Genomic DNA, 11,565 nt, shown 5'->3' with positions numbered 1-11,565 from the left:
TTTTGTAAGTATGGCCTCTTGTTTTTTAAAACCTCTGTCAATTTTTTAACTTTTCTCAATTAATTAGGTTATACTTAATTTTAGGGCTTTTAAACAATGATGATGGATTTCTTAATCCGAAAACGTTTTGTATTGTGACCCTTATTTAGGGTATTTTAAAATATACCTTTTATCAAAAATTAGTATTTTTTTAAATAAATACTATAATAAAACGTTTTTTTAAGCATCCTTTATTTATTGCAATTTTAGTACGGGATCCGAATATAGGTCGACCTGCACCCATCTACTTTCCGGATGAAACATTTTTTTTATTAAATTTCATATACATATAGACAAATATTTCTAGTATGGGTTGCCTATCAAAATCGTGTCATAGCTATCCTTAAGAGGGGGGCCGAAGGGGCTGAAATCAATATTTCAAGCACATTTTTTTTAAAGAATGGTAGAATTATTTTATTTTTGAATTAAATAGGCAAATTCAGTACAATCCATAGATTATTCAAGAAAAAATTTAAGGAAATATATTGAAAAATAAGCCAACGATGGCAAATTTTTAAAGACACCTCAAAAAACAATGAATTTTGCGGTGGACATCAGAACTCATCATTGGATCATGGTAAACAAAAAATTCAAAAAGATTATATTAGCTTGTGAGTTTTTCTAGGTAACGCTGTAGAGTTTTTTTAGTTTTATCGAATTTTGACTTTTTGATATCATTCAGAAAATCAAAACAACGAATTTATTTTGCAAAAAAGAATGAAAATCAACATATTTACTATTGTTAAACAAAAAATAAGCATAAACCGAATAACGTCCAACGTCGGACGTCCGAAGGACATCCATTTATAGTCCATAGACATTAGGATTAAAACTGGACCTATTTTGGGCACGTATCTTCAACTTCAAAAAGATGCTTTTAAGATTCATCTGTAGTACGGATACATTAATAAAAATTATATTTTTGCTTATTTCTTCTTCATGTACCATGTCCTTTCAGAATGTTGGTTACCATCATAGCTATCTTAATTGTATTCATCATTCTAAAAGTTCTTCAACCATAAGGTTCTTCTTCGTCCTGACTGTGTTTGCCTGCTATTTTTCTTTGCATGCTATTTTGTAGCAACCTCTATTTGGGACCTCTCATTACATGTCCGAAATATTTCAGCTTTCTCTGCTTGATGCTTGTATTGTGGAGTTTCGAATTTTCTCCACCCAGGAAGCTTTTAAAATTGAAGGGGTAAAAAACAAAAGGGTCTAAGTGACATTTTTTTAAAAAATGAGTTAAGCGCATATATCGAAAGTTAAAACTAAACATTACTTGCTGGCAAAATGATCCAATTGATTTTTAAACGTTCTGCGCCATTTCTTGGTAAGGGGAAAAATTAGGTTTACAGATGTTCTATTTTCAGTAGTGGCAAAGTGATCCAAGCGCGCTTAGACCGTTATGCCGCTGATTATTGTCAGTTTTTGTTGATTCTTATCCATGTTGTTTTTGCATGTGTCCATGATCTTGTTAGTGGAATATCCTTTATGTATGTATGAAATGAGACCATTGGTCAACGAGGATCCCAAGAACTTGGATTATGTCTTATTAAGGTAAAGCTACACCTTACTTAGTCATTGCTTAGTCATTACTTATTAATTTTTTTTTTCGGTACATGAAAGATTTGCCACCAACTGTCGAGGAACTGATTTGTTACAGTGACCAATGTGGTGGTCAAAATAAAAATAAGAACATTGTTAAATTGTTTTTGGTTCAAAGTACTACTTTGAAAATAATACATCATAAATCTTTTGAGCCAGGACATTCGTATATGGAATGCGACCATTCTTTTGCTAGAATCGAAAAAAGAAGAAAGCTATCCTTAAACATTTTTATTCCAGAACATTGGACAGATTTAATAATGAAAACATCCAAAAAGTTTCATGGATATTTCATGGAACAAAATGATTTTCTCGACATTGATTTTCATAGACACATGTGTGGTTCAAAAAAGACATGGAAAGCGACCAATAAAATGACGAGAAATCGTGTGGTTTGAGTACAGACATGAAAACTTTTTATTCCTTGTTTTCCATACAACGAGGCATCCAAATAACTGCCTTGCTTTCCAATCTGAAAAGTGTTCATTATTTAACGTAGGTAGACCAAATTTATCTCCGGAAAATTTAAACCAACCCCTGTATAGAGCCGTTTTGGAAATTCCATATGCTAAGTGGGAAAATCCTATCCAGCTATTGCCTTTTATTCCCCCAGTTCATCATACTTTTTACCAAAATATGGCCCATCAACTATCAACCCAAAAAGAAAACAAATGCAACAGAAAGTAAGCCAACGACGTCGACGGAAACTAAAATGGAGGAAAATGTCCAAGAAGAAAATAATGATCTTGACATTTACTCTGACTATGATAATTAATATTTTTTTATAATGATTACTATTAAAATAATGTTTTCTTATTGAGAAATTATCGTTTTCTAAAAAAAAACTAAAGAAAAAATAGAACCAAAGAGGACTAAGTGACTTTTTTTAAACAAACAAGCATGTAACACCATTATATGAAACGTAATTAAACACTTAAACATATTATGTGTTTTTTTCCTTAAAAACCCCATATGAAATATCTTTACAGATTTTACAATAAGCAATTAACTTTAACATTGAATATCTCCAAACTAACATAACGGCACTTAGATCCTTTTGGTTCTTACCCCTTCAATTCTTCTATAGCACCACATTTTGAAAGCCTCAAGGCGATTTAGATCGATTTTATTCACAGTCCAGGACTCGACACCATAAAGTAAGACCGAGAACACGTAGCAGCGAAGTAGGCGGATCCTCAATGCCAATTTTAGGTCTCTGTTACATAACACCTTGGACATCCTTCTAAAAGCGGCTCTAGCCTGCTCTATCCTAGATCTAATTTCGCCGTGACTTTCTGCGTTACAATTTAATTGCTGTCTAAGGTAAACGATTTTATCAACTTGCTTAAGTTTGTTATTATTTACATATATAGTATTTTTACTACAAAAGCGATATTACGTAGGTCAAAATTTTTGACGTAAGAGAACTGTCAAAACATTAGAATGTTACTTTTTATTATTGCCATGTTTATATAGTATTTTTACTACAAAAACGTTATTACGTAGGTCAAAATTTTTGACGTAAGAGAACTGTCAAAACATTAGAATGTGACTTTTCATTATTGCCGTGTTTATAATAAACATAGCAATAATGAAAAGTCACATTCTAATGTTTTGACAGTTCTCTTACGTCAAAAATTTTGACCTACGTAATAACGTTTTTGTAGTAAAAATACTATAATAAACATGGCAATAATGAAAAGTCACATTTTAATGTTTTGACAGTTCTCTTACGTCAAAAATTTTGACCTACGTAATATCGCTTTTGTAGTAACAATACTATATATAGACGGTTTTATATGCTGTTTGTTACTTATTACGAGTATTAGAATTACATAATTAGCAAACTTATTTTATCTTGGTAACTAGAATAATAAAACATTGTACCTAACAAATAATTTACAAATCAGATTTTCACACTTTACAAAAAAACAAAAACATGTTTTGGATATTAAACTGTACAATTTTGAATTAAATAATATAATTATCTTTTCGATTTAAAGTATTTTTTCTACAACCGTGTTAAAAATGCAATTTGTCTACTCTATGTCATATTATGTATAAGTTTTTAGTTTGTGAAAACTGTCATTATAGATAGCAGTTCGTGAAGTAACAATGTATTTTAAATGGGACTTACTTTTTCGCACTGTTTTTGACACACTTTCATATGATCAAATATCCTTAACTTTCACGTTGTCATGGTGATGACATAATGAGCAATAAATTACGACAATAGTTTTGACAGTTTTGTGGTTTGAAAGAAGTTAGAATTTTTAAATGTCAAAGTTCTAAAAATTGTAGAATAGAAATAAATTCCAGTGACGAAGAGTTACATTTTTTTATTTGTTCATCATAGATAAAATATTGTATGAAACTGTGCGTGAAGTACTTTTTGCGAACTTACGCGATGTATAGCACTCGCTCCGTTGTCGCTCGTGCTCTAAACATCGGGTGCGTTCGCAAAAAGCGTACTTCACGAACTGTTTCATAAATAACTATTTTATCACTCCATAGGAGCGTTAAAAGTGCTACTTTAAGGCACTAGTGCTTTAAAAATTTTAAGGCACTTCAGTTAAAAGTGAATTGTCAAATTGTGAAACGTCAAGATATTTATATTTCATTTATTAACATTAATAATAATAGTACAACTTGCGCAATTTGAAAAAGGTGGTTTAAAAAGTTTTTTAAAATTTAATTTAAGACAGTATTGACAGTATAGGCAGTTTTGATGTAATGTCAAGAAAAATATAAAAATGGAATGTCAGTCAAGTTCAAGTAAAAGTTTTTGTAGTTATTGTCCTGTAATTGAGAATTAATAAATTATAATTGTTGATATATAAGACGTTTGTAGAAAAAATATTGTATGATATACCTACGTATTAAAAAGTACATTTTTAAGACACTCATGTAAATTGCAGAATGAGCGAAGCGAAACTTTCACATGCGTGGCTTAAAATTGTAGGTACTTTTAACAGTTATATCATAAATAACTATTATTAACATAATTAAGTTAATATTTTATTGAAATATTTTGCTATTTGATCCCGTAATTCGTATAATATGTCCAATATGGACGATCAGAAAACGTCCTTATTTCGTCCAGTACGGACGTCCAAAGGGCGTTCATATTTATTCCACCCGAAGGACGTCCAACATCGGACGTCCGAAGTACATATTTAGTCCACCGAAGGACGTCCGTTTTTAGTCCATGGACGTTAGGACCAAAAATTGACCTATTTTGGACGTCCAGAGGACGTCGTGTGCTATTAGGGAAAGTTCAATCGTTAAAAATTAACAGATAACCAAAAAATACTCGAAAACATTCTAGATGACAAAAAAAAAATTAATCAATTTAATGCTTTCTGATAAACAGTATTTTTGGTTTTTTTATATACACAACAAAGGAAACTCCAAAGTTGATTTCGCAAACTTCCAGAGATTTGTTTATCTACATTGCAAAAGTCAAGCGCAAGGGAAATTGGAGATGCTTAAAATCAAATGGTGATAAGTCCGTTGGAATCATCGGTATACGCGAGATCAAGATATCATCTCCTTTGTATTTTGCTTAGATGATTGTTACCTCAATGACAATTCTTCATTTGCTTTTTTTATAGTCAGTCTTGTTCCATTGTACAGTGGAGGTTGATTAATGTTGCGCAGCATCATGACAACTGATTCTACTTTTAATTGTATGTAAATTCTGAGGTGGGAGTCCAGGCAATTATAATGAATTCAAAAACTGTGGGATAATTGATATGTAGGTAATTACAGTCGGAAAAATGTAAGAATACCCATGAACGATCACATCAATCCCTTATTTTGTATTTGCTGCCTTTTTCTATAAATAATAAATGTTTTTTATAGAAAAAGATGTTTTCTAATTATTGCTAATATTGATAATTAAATATAGATAGATAATGCAGCTATTAATGTGATCACTTTCGCAGCGGGTGATTTTTCCGCAAATTTTCAACATAACGCGGGCAATGATTTGGGTTTTTGGCACAGAGATTTATCGGCTCCCTCAATGAAATCCATGAAATTTTAACAAATGGAAATGATATTTTCGAAGTAGTCAGGAACTGTGTGAAAAATTTTGAATTAACCCTTAACCACCTAGTAAGAGTATTCCGATGGGTGAGTTGCCGGAATTTAATTAAAAATGAATATAATAAAACAAACGGTAATTTTATTGTTGTAACGAAAATGTGTTTCGTTAGGTCTCTCGGAGAGGGTCGAGTCGGTGTGTGTGTGTGAATCGTTCGAATGCTGTGTAGTGACTGAAGAAAAAACCACAAACGATAATAATGTTTGTGTTCCTTTTCCCCTGACCTGACCAGATGAGCAAATAAATCACTAGGTCTGGCGTCTACTTTCGCAGTTTTAAGAAAAAACAATTTCGAATGCATAGTGAGTTGTTGACACAATAATTGTCTGATAAAGTACTTAATTAATGAGGGTGCGGCTTGTTGCACCGCACAGACGAAAAACAGATGTGACAGGGTGAAGCCATGTCTCTTAATATTTGTATTTAAATGTGCATTTCGAATGACTAACGTTGTTTCGTTTTTGAGGAAAAAAATATTAAAATTAAAATTAGCAAAAATACAGTAGGAAAAATGAAAGAATACCCATGAACGAACATATAAAACACGCTGTATTTTCCTGTCACCGTGTCATACAAAAAATTGGCCAGCGCAAGTACATGTAATAATTATTGTTACATGTACTTGCACTGGACAATTTTCTTTGTGACACGGTGACAGGAAAATACAGCGTGTTTTATATGTTCGTTCATGGGTATTCTTTCATTTTTCCGACTGTAGTAATTAAAGCATATCGCTATAAGAGTAACAACTGACGGAGCACCAAATTTAAGAGGAGCAAATATTGTAACGTTGAGAAAACTTAAATATTACGTTCAACAGTTTCCAGAATATGATTTATTATTCTTCACTGCATAATCCATCATCAGATATTGTGCAAAAATGTTTTGCAAGTGGGACAACGTCATTTCAAATATAACTACTATTGTTAACTGTATTAGCTCAATAGGATTAAATCATCGTGAATTCAAATCATTTTTGAAAGAGTTAGAGACAGAACATACTGTTGTCTTATACCACAATCAACAATCATATTCGATAATTAAGTTTAGAAAAGGTTCTTAAAAGATGCTGTAAATTAGGGGAGGAAATTATTTAGAAATTAAACACTGCTACTTTGCTAAATTTGTAAGTGTTGATCGCAAAATGAAACTTTTGTAATGAAATTCAAACTATTCATTGATCATATAAAAAAAGAAAGAATTTGTCCAATTATTTCCCAATAATTTTGTTTAGTCCGGATCTGGATTATTCTTGTGATTATAAGTTGGGTGGTTTGGATTTTAAATGAGATATCTATGTCAAATATCAAAAAATATACAAGGTGGTTCTAAAGTTATGCTTCCAGAAAGACATGAGCAAAATCGATAAAACACCCTGTAACTCAGTTATAAAAATCATTGAGGCAATAAATATAGTATATCTAGAACCGCCTTAGTGACCTCTATTCACAATTTAAGTATTCCTGTTTCTCAATGAAACACCCCGTATATTTGCGGCAAATACCGTGCTTAAATAAGTGCGAATGTGGTATAGGAGGGTAGGGATATGGTTTGAAAATTTTGAAATTTTCGATTTTTATTATTATTTTGTATGAAAATACATAATTTCAAAAATATTCTCTGAAAATTTTAGTTTGACCGTAGGAAAACTACCAGAAATACAGCATGTTTAATATCCCTACCTTCGACTCGCTTTGCAGCAGCTTGTTGAGCGTAGTGAGAAACGTTCAACAGCTGTTCCATTTTCTTTTGTAAATTACTCTGCGATTTAAAAACATATTCCGATGTGCATCACTTTACGATTTGACAGACAGAAGAAATTGAAAATAAAAGTTGTCAAAACTAAACGTGTTTTTCTCAAAACTGCTCAAATGCTTATTATAGGCGGTGGACATTGTAACTCAAAGGCTACTGGACAGATCCACCTGAAATTTTTCATATATTTTCTTTAGATATTTCGTGAGGTAACAATAACAAATATGTTGATTTTCACTATTTCGGTATTTTCACTTCTGAGTATTATCAAAAACGCAAAAATCGTCAGAACTAAAAAAAAGAATGTGCGTGTACTTTGTACGCACGTAAAAAGTTATACTTCTATTATATGATTTCAACGAAATTAATATACTTTAAACAGTTTATTTATATTTTATTTAAATATTAAACTAATTTTAATATTTACTACTTCTCAAAAATTTTTATTAAAACAGTGCCAAAAATTAAAATAATAAAAGAATAAAACACACACAAACAAACACATTGAAAAATGCCACAAATGATTTCTGAACAATGTAGGAAAATTTTTTAACTAAATACGTATTTTCTGAAAAAAAAATTATATAATAAACTTACACTCATAAAATGTATAAAAAAAATAAAAGTTTCCATTAGGGTTCGGACCCGCTCATCAGCGCAGTTAGTATTGAAATTCATTCACCTTAAACTTTTACCCACGGAGACCATGTGTCATCATGTGCGAAGATCAAAAACTAACTAAACGGATTAAACTTTTGACGGTTCTGAATTTATTTTGATTTTGAATTGAAATTATTTAGAATTGAAAGAAATATTAGAATACAACAAAACATAGAGTAAAAAAACAATATATTAGGTGAATATTTATAGAAATTTTGATGGTAAACCAATTATGTAAATCAAAGCATTACATACTATTTTAGTAGGTTCTTTTTAAATTTTTCAAATAGGTAGGTCCTACCCATGGTACAAAGATGCCAGGTACGATAGCCGGAATATCCGAAATTCTTATGAGTTCGCGCATGACGTCACAATGAGAGTGATTTTAAATATTCCCCATTTAAAATATTAGTGCTCGGAACACAATTAGATTTAAATTGGCCATAAAGAGTCATTTTAATAGATTAATATAATTTCTGTTTAGCTATTTCTGATTTATTGAAATGTAGGTGTTTTATTATTTTGATTTAAAAAATTAATTAACAATATAATTAACAAAAATAAATTTCTAAAATAGGGGATATCGCACACATCTTATGGAAAATATAATGTCACTCAAATTCAATAAAATTTATACGAATAGATTCGTTTTAAATTAACGGTCAAATCTTATCATTGCGCCAACTCTTAATTATGATTAATTACGGCGCAAATTGCAATTAAAGTTTATCGAAATCACATTTTTTGAGTCAGTAAAAGTGTCAGTTCCAATTACTATTGCTCTGGGTGCTATTCACAAGAGCTTAAACCCCGCTGGGTCTAAGCGGATTAGTGAAACTAATCCGCTGATTTATGGAGTACCGACAATTTGGGTATTTTAAAATATTTTTTCTCTCTCTAACTTATGTACGTACCCATTTGATTTCAGATTTATTTATATCAATTTCTGCTCTTATTATTGAAAATATAGAGTTGGCCCAATGATAAGATTTGACCGTTAATTTAAAACGCATCTATTCGTATAAATTTTATTGAATTTGAGTGACATTATATTTTCCATAAGATGTGTGCGATGTCCTTTGTGAGTTATATTTAAAAAAATTTTTGTATGTGTCGCTTTTTAAATAAATTTTACGAGCTTGTTTTTGATTGGCTTGTCTTATTTGGCGCCAGTGTTAAGAAGGGGATCGAGCCATGGGCGTACATATAAAATTTGCAGGGGGGCTAGACGTGAAGATGTTGCACATTACATTTTGTATACTTTGGATGACAATATATAGTTTAAAGCACCCGAAAAGCCATGGGGGGCCACGCCCCCTACCCACATGTATGGGCGCCTATAAATCGAGCCTTCATTTAGTTGAAAGTAAACAGATGAAAATACTTGATTATTAATGGTCTGAAACAAAATCACAAAACACATAAAACACAAGACTTTAAGTTACAATTTTCTTTAATTTTCTCTTATTTCTCATATTTTCTTTAAATGTTAAGTTTAATTTCTTAATCCTAAAATACATGCGCAACCGAAAAAACAGGTGTTTAATTGAAATCACATTCAATCTTTTCAGACAAATCAATCAGTCTTTGTAAGTAATTTTTCCCTGACTTTAACTGAAGTCCAGACTTATTGAAATTATTAAATATAGTATCCAGTTGATTCATTTTTACCACCAATTCTTCTGGAGGTTTCCTTAGGCCCCCTTCGGAGACTTGGTCAATCCACGTGTAAGTGGAAGTATCCGTACTTTCAGGCAAATCTAACTTCTTGCAGATATACCCACTGACATATTCCAATGCATCATATTGTAATTGGTTTAATTCTTCGACGTCTGCATCCACTTCTGCTTTTTCTGCATCGTCAGATAAATCTGAGAAGTATGTTTTGCATAACAAAACTTCACCTAAATTATCGATTGGACCATCCCTGACCTCATCAGCTTCTGTGTTACCAGCTTCGGATAAACTTCCTTCATTCCTTCCCAAAATATAGTTTTTTACGCGGTAGCGGAATTCCACCGCATCAGGATGGCCATGTAAGCCACCAGCCCTCCCCATGTTGCCAAAAAAATTCTCAAGTACATCTTGGTTTAGATTGTACCTAAGAATATATTTTATATCGACTTTGGATTCTATATCCTCAAATAAACCTTTTAATGCGTTTTCCTTTTAAAGCTTTCATAGCTTCTGTCATCTCGTCAATAATTTTATTTTGAATCTCTAGATTCAATCCATAACCTTGTACTCGATGTCGGGAATCTGCATAAGGTACCCTGACGTTAAGGCTATCAAATAATCATTTACCTAAATAAACAACAAAATATATGAACTGAGGGGTAGTCAACTTTTAAATGAGGCTTACCAATTTAAAAAAAACTTAGCTTAACTTAGCCTAGGGTTGAGTCACAGTAAGACGATATTTATTTTTTATCTAATAACATCCAGTCGGAACTTACTGCGATTGGGCAAAATTTGATTCCTTTGGTCTTCAATATAAAGTACTTACCACAGCAATTTTGAAATTTGAACTATTTAGTATAGGAAAAGTATTGAGTAGGTAAATCATTAAATCGCCAATGTTATACATAATTATATGGTTATCTATCTTTAAATTTCAATCATTTCTGTAAAATTCAATAATTTGTCGACCAAATGAAATTTAAAAACTAATTTGTAAATTATTATCTATTTATTAACGGCATCCCTTTACAAAAGTTTTAAGAAAGATATACTTTATAAACAATAAATTTTAAACTATCAAACATCTCAGAATATTAAACTACAACAAACTTATTTTAAGATACCCTTCGTTGTTTTTTAAATAAACTAATTTTGGAGACAATACATTAAGGGGTAAATAATAATTCTTTCACACTAACAAGCCTACTAATCAACTAAAATCTACCAAAAACTTCCCGAAAAGGTAAAAAATCGATAAAACTCCCATATAAACGTATGTATTCCAACAGCGGCTACTCTCATTGTGACGTCAACAGAACGCGATCAGCTGATAGTCGCATGCGCAATATCGTACCTGGCGGCGTCTTTGTACCATGGGTCCTACCTATGAAATTTTTTATTAGGATACTGAAAGATTTACAATTATTACGTACCTACCGCTTTTAAAAACTATTTAAAAAGTCACTACAATATTATAAACTTGCATTTTTCTCTGCCATCACAACAATAAAAACTAATATACACAACAGTAATTTGTTTATCCAAAATCTCCATATTGAACAATTATTGACAGATGATTTTAACACCCAATCAGATCCCGTATAACGTTTATACCATACTGTCTGTGTGCGCATGCGCGCAGAATTATGAAATTTTACTCTCAATCGCGCCTAAAGAAGTATAACTTCAAAAACTCGACAGTGTTATCTCGAGAAACT

This window comes from Diabrotica virgifera, chromosome 8 (genome assembly GCF_917563875.1).
Source record: "Diabrotica virgifera virgifera chromosome 8, PGI_DIABVI_V3a".
NCBI classification, from domain to species: Eukaryota; Metazoa; Arthropoda; class Insecta; order Coleoptera; family Chrysomelidae; genus Diabrotica; species Diabrotica virgifera.
Note: the sequence above shows the minus strand (reverse complement) of the source record.